Source organism: Centruroides vittatus, unplaced genomic scaffold (assembly GCF_030686945.1).
Source record: "Centruroides vittatus isolate TY-2023 unplaced genomic scaffold, ASM3068694v2 contig_1057, whole genome shotgun sequence".
NCBI lineage: Eukaryota > Metazoa > Arthropoda > Arachnida > Scorpiones > Buthidae > Centruroides > Centruroides vittatus.
In genome coordinates this window covers 65,731-76,830 of record NW_027120684.1, presented here as the reverse complement: position 1 = coordinate 76,830, position 11,100 = coordinate 65,731, and the positions used below count along the sequence as shown (strand labels likewise).

At 34.6% G+C, this 11,100-nt stretch overlaps 1 protein-coding gene across 1 annotated transcript in view; it reads left to right on the top strand.

Moving 5' to 3' along the window:
• The window catches only part of LOC136972469 (33 kDa inner dynein arm light chain, axonemal-like), a 138,219-nt gene that overhangs the window by 96,954 nt on the left and 30,165 nt on the right, over nucleotides 1–11,100 (top strand). The window lies entirely within an intron of this gene.

Below are 11,100 nucleotides of genomic sequence, written 5' to 3'. Positions count from 1 at the left end.
AAAAAGTCCTTGTAAAAACACAAAACATTTCCAATTAAAATTATAAATAATTTGTAAAAAAGGAACTGGTGATGTTCAGATGTCTTGCCTGCATCCATCCATCCATACCTTTGGGGGTAGATTTTAAAGACAAGCTGTCTTTAAAGATTAATGTAGATTAAAGAAATGTAGATTTTAAAGACAAGCTGTCTTTAAAATCTACATTTTCCAGCGCGTGTTCCTTTTTTCTAAAGTTAAAACCTGAAGATGGCTTATTGAGTAAGCCGAAAACGTTAGTTTTTTTCTAAATAAAATTATCTCAGCTATAAGTAAAAGGTGTTATTTTGTGAATTATAGTCAAATACATAAGTGGAATCGCGTAACAATACGAATAAGATATGAGGTGGTATTAATGTAGTAGTAGTAGAAAAAAAAACATAATACAGTGATGAGGACATGGCTGCTAGGCGGTGCTAGTTGAGTCGTGGAGAGCTGCAAATTTACAGTATTTGTTGACCAGCTGATTGAAGTAAACGTAAGTGGAATGTTCATTGATCAACTCGTTGCAACTACAGGGCCAGTCCTTTCCCGGAGAGTTAATTATAATCTTTAAATGTTGCCGCTCAGCATCGAGCATTGGGCAGTTGAAAATATAATGGAGTGCTCCATCCTGAGTGCCACGAGGGAGCATGTATTGTTCGAGTGGTTGGCAAATCTGTTAACAAACTTTCTTTCCAGATCGGTTTATAAATACAGTACTTGCAAATCTTCCCAACAATTTTATAATGTAAATTTTTTTTTATTTACCTTTATTCAGTGGTGATATTCGAAATATTTAACAAGGTGTTTGCTAGCAGAAAATTTTTCCCTGACAGTCACCGACAAATGAAATGGAAGTTTTGAATAGAAATAAATACAATACCTTTTCTTGCAACCGTATATCTGTATATCTAACAATCAGTGGCGTACTTGGAACGTAACGAGCCATGGGTAAAGGGCGGGTAACAATAGTATTTTAGTGCTGTCGACCTTTTTTTTTTTTTTTTTTTTTTAGTCAGGGGTAATCTTTACCGCTGGCGCTTCTGGAAATACACACGTGTCATCATCTCTCGAGATACATTCTACTTTTCTTTCGATGTCCATAGCCCGACACGTGTTCGACAGCCATCTTGTATTATCTCGCGCGCGTGGCATTCTGGGATCTCTCTTATGACTGGATCAAGAACTCTCTTGAATCGATCGCGATTAAACCTCGATTGAAACGGTCGAGAAAGATTGCACCAAGACATACTCCCTGACCTTGCTCACAATCTAGATTAAAATGCTCGGTACGAACGGGGTATAAGGCTCTAGTTTAGTAGTATTACAGAGTATAATACGCATATTTTAATATATTTTTTAAAAAAAACAAACCCACTGAGAAATGTTCCGTGTGTTTAACAAGGTTCGGAAAACTGAAAATTTTAACAACGGGTTCGGCCGAACCTGTGCGAACCCGCCGAATATCACCACTGCCTTTATTACTTATATAGTATAAAATACGTTTATACGTATTTTAGTATCACTATTATCTAACGCAACTAATAAGTTTTTCTATATTTACACAATCAATACTACCAGTTGAGGATTTTTCTCCGGAACACTTAGGAAGCCGTAATGGTTCATATTCCTATAAATTAATGTTTTTACTAAAAAAACAAATAATAATAATAATGAGACTGCTTTATTAATGAAGAAATATTCTCTACGTATTTAATGTTTTAAAAAGAGGCAAAAGTGGTCGCTTTATCTCCGGCCCATTTTACACCAAGCTTTCGATTGCGCTGATTACACTATATAATATATTGTCTAGGGTAGAAATGGGGAGAGATTAATTGGAAGGCTTATTGCAGAAAAAAACAAGTAATACCGCATAATTTATTACACGTTTCATAAGTACCGTAGGTCCCATTGCATATCAGTGGCGTGCCGTGACATTTGATGATAGGGAAGCTGTGTTTCTGTAAGAAATCGACTTACAGGGGCAATTAATTAATTGCGCGTCAGGGCCCGTTCGTATTCGTTTGTTCGATAAGCCAGTAAAAACCGTATACTTCTTTAAATGTATTTTTAATAGATTATCTGACGTACTTAATAAATAAGAAAGTTCAATATAATTACCTCCGTTATTAGATTCAATAAATTCCCTACGCCCTCTAAATGCCAATTCTCGCTTTGAGAAAAAACATATAACTTCTATTAATTTAGATATATCTATTAATCGTAACTATCTCGTTATAATTTTCAATATTTATTTTATATTGTCTACCATTGTTAAATTCTATTCTATTTTGATTTCCAAATTGCTTCAATTTTACGAAAGAATCGTCATTCGTCATAAATTTTATCGTCAAAATGTCGAAATTTTTTTGTTGACGTATTTATATTTAATTTAGGCATCGGTCTTTCTCTTTTAATAATGTTTTCTTTTTCATTATATGGTCTTGAACCAAAACTTTTTTAAAATAAATTTTTGAATCACTAGCCACGATATAAGGGCTAAAATTAAAATTATAAAAAAAACATATTTAGTAAAACAAAATGTGTGACGAATATACATGCCTAGTAAAAAAATTCTTCAATTGTACGAATATACTTTTAAAAAAACTTATAATTAAATATAACTTTGTAAAGAAACGTACATAAAAATAACAAAATATTCTTTACTTTTTAAATCTTAAAACAATCCACTTACAAGTTAGTGAAATAGCTCCTTACGAGTGACTAATGAATGGAATCGGAGACGGTCCAGGTAGGTGTGTGCGTGCCAAATCCCGAGGGTGCCGATACCGGTCAATGTCAAATGCCTCTTTTGTCGCATCACTAGTATATTTCAAAGGACGCGACAGGGTTGTTGTAGATTTTAAACGTTTCTCACCATAGCTGTAAAAATCTAAATATGTTAATGGGTACAGTTGAGACACACACACACGTGAGTAACTCGATTCTGGTTACGCTGATATTCGGGAACCCTCTCTTTGTTAATGCAAATACGTTTCTGATGTTGTAGATGTCATTTTTGATATAGAGCGGGGATCAAAAATCGGTCCTCACTATTCTTCCGTTCTCATTGAAAAGGTATTTATTTAACCACAACATACACACATACACAAATCCAGGAATCTTTTGCTGTTTTTTTGGAGGGGGGTTTGTGTCTGAAAACGGAGATTTGTAAAAACCCCGGAGGGTCAAGTTTGCCACGATTACAACACTTTCCCGTATTATATATACATAACAGCTAAAACAGTAAAAAAAAATAATAAATAAATAAATATTAATAAAATAAAATAAATGAAGAGGAAAATGTTGCCCAGCTGACTATACATCCTCGTAGATTGCAAAAAACGTGTATAAATTCATAACCTCTCAAAGTCTTTTGTTAGTCAGAATAAAAGAAAACTATTAAGTAAGCTATTTTTAAATAGAAAAATTTATTCTATTAATCTTCTTTATTGCCAGACATTTTTACGGAAATAATAATAAACGATTTTTAACCATAAAGCACGAAACTTCGAATTTCTTACAATTAGCATCGAAATCACTCGGAAATATTCCTGGCATCTTTAATTATTCAAGATTAATAAATCTAAATGAATGAAAAATGGTGTTTGAGGAAAGTGAATACACGTTGGCCATTTTCTTTTTAGTCAAGGGGCATGGTATTTGTATTGCGTAAAGGAAACGAGATAGAATATTGTAACTGGTCGATAGTATCCGTCGTTGCCACCAAGAGCGCTGTAACCAAGGTCATGACTAGAGAGCTGTAGTCATGACCACTCTATGTATCGATAGTATATTCTGGATCGTTGGTTTTCGCCGTCAAAGTCAATTACAAACCGTCTCTAACGATATTTTACGTATTTCGTCTTTCGGGCGGATAAGTGTTGTAAAACACCCATACAGTTACGAGAGATCGCGACATTGATCGAGCATATCGGTGGCTCCAAAGGCATATACAGAATTTTATTTTATTCTAGTTCGGAAATTTGTCTCTCATCGCGTCATTTGCACGGAAGATTAATTACTTTCCTTCGAACGACGGTCCGGTCTGGTGTTTTCGTGGTTTTATTCCAAATGGGGACCGGTTTCCCATAAAAATATTCCCCTGGAGACATCCCTCCCGGCAATTGTGGCACGCCTTGTCGTGCCTTTCCCACGTATTCAATTCTTCGCCTATTTTACTATAAAACAAAATAAGATTGTAAGAAAAAGCAATTTTTGGAACTTTTGAAATGGCCTCCCTTTTTGTTTTCTAACCCAACAAACCGATAAATCCGCCCGCTGTCTTATTTATATCCGAATAGACAAATTATTTTGTATTCCCACGAAATTGTTGTTGAGCTACAATTTGAAAAAAATTGCACGCCTATAAATTCTCACTGTCCGTCTGTCCTTCCTTAATCTCGACAACGGAGTTAGATAAACGAAAGCCGAGACTAGATATGGAAACCATAGGGGAAAAAGGCCCAGGTTTCCGGTACAAATCGGAAGTTATGTTATTTCAATTCAAAAATTTCCCCCGAAAGGAGCTAGACTCCATTGCTAATAGGAAAAGTATGATGTACGGGGCAAGCCACTATTAATTTCATGTGGAGAGCATACATTTTAAATTAAATAAGTTAATAATACGATTAAAAATTGCAGCCCGACATTGTGACCACGTCACGATAAATAATTGCCCGTTAAAATATAAAAAGTCGTTATTACGAACAGATACACAAAGGGTTTAAATATGAGTGGCATGTGTACTTTTTTCTGTATATAAAGAAATTATTCGTAAATAATAAAATCAAATTTTAATGATCGAAAATTCAGAAATTTTGCATTTAGATTCGCCGAAACGAAGCGTTATTTCTATTCAAAATTATTCATTGAAAATTTTGTTTACGTCTATTTTAAATGATGCGATCATCTCCATTTAGTCGCATTTTTTCAAAGCGCACTTCGGACAGATCAACGAATGTCCACGTTTCTTCTTGTTTTTCAGGCGCTTTAACAGTCCGTTCGGTGCGATCTTTTTTTGGCACATTGCACATCGAATGATTTTCGCACCAGCAGGTGTACTCTTGTTGGAACTTTTGGCTCTGTTCGCATGCTGTCCTGTGTTCGCGTAGTCCGGATAAGAGAGTTGTTTCCTCACACGAATGGCAGATGGCGTAATGTGTGGCCATGATTTTCTTCACTTCTTTTACCCGACGGTCTCTCTTTTTAATTTTGCGTATCGGAGTTCGACACATCGGACAAACTTTCCAGATATTTCTAACACTCTCGATACACGTCTTGCAATACAAATGGCCGCACGTGAGGGTGACCGGGTGGATGTAGACATCCAGACAAATAGGACATCTGACGTGAAAAATATCTAATTCTTCTGCCATTCTTCGATGTGGATTTTTAACAATTGGCCAAATTATTATTATTTTACAATACAAATTGTTTGGATTGTTTATTCGTTCAATTATTTCGTACCCAATCATTTTATAATTTAATTTAGATGCTGTACTTATTAAATTTACATCCTTTTTATACAAGAAATGCATTATCGTGTCGAAGTGGTCCTATTAAATCCCGTTTAGCCTAATAACGCTTTAAAAATTTCCTACAAATCGCCTTTTTCCCTGATGGGGCAGACAAAACACAGAATTATATTTTCCTATTTTTATTTATTTTTTTCTTTTATTGAAGATCTGTCCCAGCCATTAAACTCGTAGAAATTCGTTCCGAATGTCTTTTTGAGTCGAAAAACGAAGAACATCCTCGTTTTTCGACTCAATGTTTCACAGTGACAAAAGCGCAGTGACAGCATTTAAACTTAACAGATTGTCCGTCGTTCGTTTTCTAACTAATTCGTTTTAGGACCAAGTGTCCACGGAAATTTCCAAAATTTACAACTTTTCGGTCACTTTCATTGAACTGGAAAAATTTCTGTCTTTATTACATCTAATATTACGAGGAGATCAGACCCCACTGTACTCGGCAAGAGATTGGTTCGGTTAAGCTTCTGTTTAAGTAAAATTTCGGCTCTCATCAGGGTTTTATTTATGTTTCTAATTCCCTAATCGCTTAATTATTTAACTACTTCTTAAGTAGAAATAAGTCGAAACCGGTTACTTTGTACTCGAATATCTGTAGTCTTGGAAAAGAAGTGGAAAGAAATTTCTATGACAACCGATACATAAATCGTAAATTTAAGGAAAATAAATTCTAGAGCTTTTTTTGTACCATTGTACGTCTCATTCATTACATTTGGTTGTAAATGATGCTGCCAAAGTAACAGTTAATTTTTTAACACTGTACTAGAATTGTACACGTTTTTTCTGCATCCCCTTACAGATGGGACATACTAAATCGTAATATCACCGATTTAACATCGAAATCCGTAAGTAATATAAGATGGGAGAGCGGAATAAACGCGGAATAAATATATCAAATATTTTAATGGATTTTTTTTAAAACTCCTGTCAACTATACAGAACTATCATAAAAACATGCCAGTAAATTCCTATCGTTTGGATTAAGCCATAAATCTAGTCTAGGGTGGGCAACCCTTTTTATAACATGGGCCAGAATAAATTTTACGTTTTTTTCCGCGCCGTAGTAGTAATTGACGCCTTCTTGTGACTCGTAATTTTTTTAGTCTGCAAATATGAAATAAATAAATAAAAAGTTAATTACTACATTTATTTCTCTTATCGTTTTCGAAAATTACAAAGAATTGGAAAAATAACTAATTAATAGTTATTTTTCCAATTTAATAATCTATTAAAGATCTCGCGGGCCGGATAGAAGCTTTTCGCGAGGCGTAGCTTGCCCGCGGGCCGGGGGTTGCCCGCCGTTGATCTAGTCTACTCGTGATTCGCATAATCGGGCGAGGGCGGCCGAATATCTAGTAGGCAGGCGGCTAACAGCTCAGAACCGGTCCGGGATATAAAATTAGATGCTTTATGCGTGTGTCGCTTCTAGCAGCTAAACCGGGTGAGGTTGCTGCTCTGTAAACCGCATGTGCCAATGCCTATATAATCTGGCTGATTGGAAACTGACCCGGTTTCGACATTTCTTCCGCCACCGAATTATTCGAATATACAATAGCAATCTTATCGTTTTTTCACATGTAGTATAGAAATTTGTAAAAGATACATAATGCAGTTATAATAAAATATTAATTTTAATTAATGCAAAGTACGTTAAAATATGAAAATTTATATTTTATAAAATACAAGGGAAGGTCATTGGAAGGTGGAATCGGCGCTTCCATCGCTTCCAATGACGGCACGCCACTGCTGCATATGCATTTGGTCTACACTCATATAAATTGTACTTCGATAGATGACTTCATTGAGAAAAAGAACCAAAAACATATTTTCATAAAAGATAAATTTAAATTATTAATTTGAAATTTAATCTTATGATATTTCAATCTGACAGTGGCGTGCCGTGACATTTGATGACAGGGAAGCTGTGTTTCTGTAAGAAGCCGACTTCCAGGGGTAATCAGTTAATTGCGCGTCAGTGATGGTCTAGGGCAGTGGTTCTTAACCTTTTTATACTCGCCGCCGACCAAATATTTCATAATTTTTTTGTGACCTCCATTTTTTAATAATAATTTATATTTGATAATTTGATAATTTATCTATAATAAATTGATTTTTTTATTATTGCTTTATTTTTTATATAATAAATGTAAATCATAATTTTATTATTTCATTATCTATTTAAATAACATTCAAACTTCACAATTAAACATGAAAACTCATTAATTTTTAACAGAAAATAAAATAAGAAACATGTCGATAAATCGATCCAATGTCGATGCTAAAACTAAACTAAAACTAAAACGCCCACTTGTGGTAAGGATTTTGCATAACTTTTGCAAAAATATTTAAATTTTCAAAGCCTACTATTTTTCCTAATTATTTTTAAAATTCCAAGCATTAATAGTTTCTTAAAATTGCTTTGGAATAAAAGAAGTAAATACTGCGGTGTAAGTAGCATATTTACATTTATTTCTTCTGTACTAACAAAGTTGTATGTAGGAAGAAATACAAAATAAATAATAAAAACTAAATAGGAAAACTTTATCTTTCTTATTTCACTTTTCAATACGATATTCGGATTATACATCAATTTTCTTTTTATTATATTCTGAAGGAAATTTTGCATAATTTGGCGGCCCCCGGCAAACTTCTTATGGACCCCCAGGGGCCGCGGCCCCCTGTTAGGAATCACCGGTCTAGGGTCCATTCGTATTCATTTGTTGGATAAGCCAGTAAAAACTGTAGACTTCTCTAAATGTATTTTTAATATCACAATTACATTCTGAATCGCTAGCCACGATATAAGAGCTAAAATTAAAAATAAATTATAAAAACTTACTCGGTGAAATAAAATGTGCGATAGATATACATACCTGGTACAATGTATTGTTCGATTGTATTAATATACTTTAAAAAAAATTATAATTAAAATATAGCTTTGTAAAGAAACGTACATAAAAATAACATAAAATATTCTTTACTTTTTAAATCTTAAAACAATCCACTTAGTCAAATATCTTGATACGAGTAGCTAATGGATGGAACTAGTGACGGTCCAGGTAGGTGTGTAGTGAGTGTGTGCGTGCCAAATCCCGAGGGTGCCGATACCGGTCAATGTCAAATGCCTCTTTTGTCGCATCACTAGTATATCTCAAAGGACGCCACAGGGCTGTTGTAAATTTTAAACGTTTCTCACCGTAGCTGTAAAAATCTAACTATGTTAAACTTAATAGTCATTCGTTTTCTAACTAATTCGTTTTAATACCAGGTGTACACGGAAATCAGTTTCCCACTGTACTGAGCGAGTGATTGGTTCTGTTAAGCTTTTGTTGAAGTAAAATTCTGGCTCTTTCAACAGGGTTTTATTTATGTCCCCATTCCCTAATCTCTTAATTATTTAGTCACTTCTTAGTAGAAATAAGTCGAAACCAGTTACTTTGTACCTGAATATCTGTAGTCTTGGGAAAACAGTGGAAAGACAAATTTTTATGACAACGGATATATAAATCGTAAATTTAAGGAAAATAAATTCTAGAGCTTTTTTTTGTACCATTGTATGTACTGTACGTCTCATTCATTAAATTTGGTTGTAAATGATGCTGCCAAAGTAACAGTTAATTTTTAACACTGTACTAGAATTGTACACGTTTTTTCTGCATCCCCTTACAGATGGGACATACTAAATCGTAATATCACCGGTTTAACATTGAAATCCGTAAGTAATATAAGATGGGAGAGCGGAATAAACGCAGAATAAATATATCAAATATTTTAATGGAGTTTTTTTAAACTCCTGTCAACTATACAGAACTATCATAAAAACGTGCCAGTAAACTCCTATCGGTTGGGTTGTTATAAATCTAGTCTAGGGTGGGCAACCCTTTTTATAACATGGGCCAGAATAAATTTTACGTTTTTTTCCGCGCCGTAGTAGTTAATTGACGCCTTCTTGTGACTCGTAATTTTTTTAGTCTGCAAATATGAAATAAATAAATAAAAAGTTAATTACTACATTTATTTCTCTTATCGTTTTCGAAAATTACAAAGAATTGGAAAAATAACTATTAATAGTTATTTTTCCAATTTAATAATCTATTAAAGATCTCGCGGGCCGGATAGAAACTTTTCGCCAGCCGTAGCTGGCCCGCGGGTTGCCCGCCGTTGATCTAGTCTGCTTATGATTCACATAATCGGGCGAGGGTGGCCGAATATCTAGCAGGCGGCTAACAGCCCACAACCGCTCCGGGATATAAAGTCGCGTACTCTTTACGCGCGGATATATGAGGTACCAGCTAAACCATGACGTTGGTGCTCTGTAAATCGCATGTGCTAATGCCTATATAATCTGGCTGATTAGAAACTGACCCGGTTTCGACATTCCTTCTGCCACCGAATTATTCGAATATACAATAGCAATCTTATCGTTTTTTTTACATGTAGTATAGAAATTTGTAAAAGATACATAATGCAGTTATAATAAAATACAGTCAAACCTGTTTTATGCGGGGGATAGGGACCGCATTAAAAAAAAACGCATAAAAAAATCTCACGAAACTTCACGAATGGCTGTAAATAATAGTTTTCGCAACACAATTAAAAAAATATTTTTTTATGCGGTCAACAGGGACCGCATAAAAAAAAGTCTCACAGAAACTAACTCAAAACCGTACGAAATAGAATTTATTGACAACAGATGTCAGCACTTGACTGCATCGTCTGGTCTATCGTCTGTTTTACATATTTTTGTCCAGGTGGTGTTTTGTTGACTTAAAAAGTAAATTATTTCATTTTTCGCATATTCATGCAATAATATTACTATAATAAGTGCATTTATGCTATAATAAGTTTATTTAGCTATAATAAGTCAACGTGAGACATGACGAATCGCACGAGACTAGTCGCCAACTATACCGCACAAATTAAAATTCGCATTACAAAAAAAATCGCACATAAAAAGAGCGCATAAAAACAGGTTTGACTGTATTCATTTTAATTAATTCAAAGTACGTTAAAGTATGAAAATTTATATTTTATAAAATACAAGGGAAGGTCATTGGAAGGTGGAATCGGCGCTTCCATGGCTTCCAATGACAGCACGCCACTGATACGGGGAGTTTCTCGACCTGCCATTTCTATTGTGCGCATCCCTCCTTGGAAAAAGGATACCCAGCATCACTGACCCTACCTCGACTAACAACTTCCCAAGGCCATCAACCTCCGAAAGGATATTGGAAATTTGAACCTGCAGGACCCTTGTTCTCCACAAAAAAGGGAGAAGATCCAGAAAGCTTGATTCCTCTCACATGATAATTCCCGCTCACTCGAGTCTAAACAAATAGCAATTAATCCGGAAATAGTGTACAGTAGCTACTATAATTCAGCACGCAACAATCTGTCCACGCATATGCACTTTTTGCCTTACACTGTCGTGACGTTTTTTTTTTTTTTTTTAAATATAATATAAAACTCATCTCTATCCTCAAGATTACGTGTTTTCTCATTTTCTAATAATTATAGGAAGTTGTAAGAACATAATCTCATAACAGAT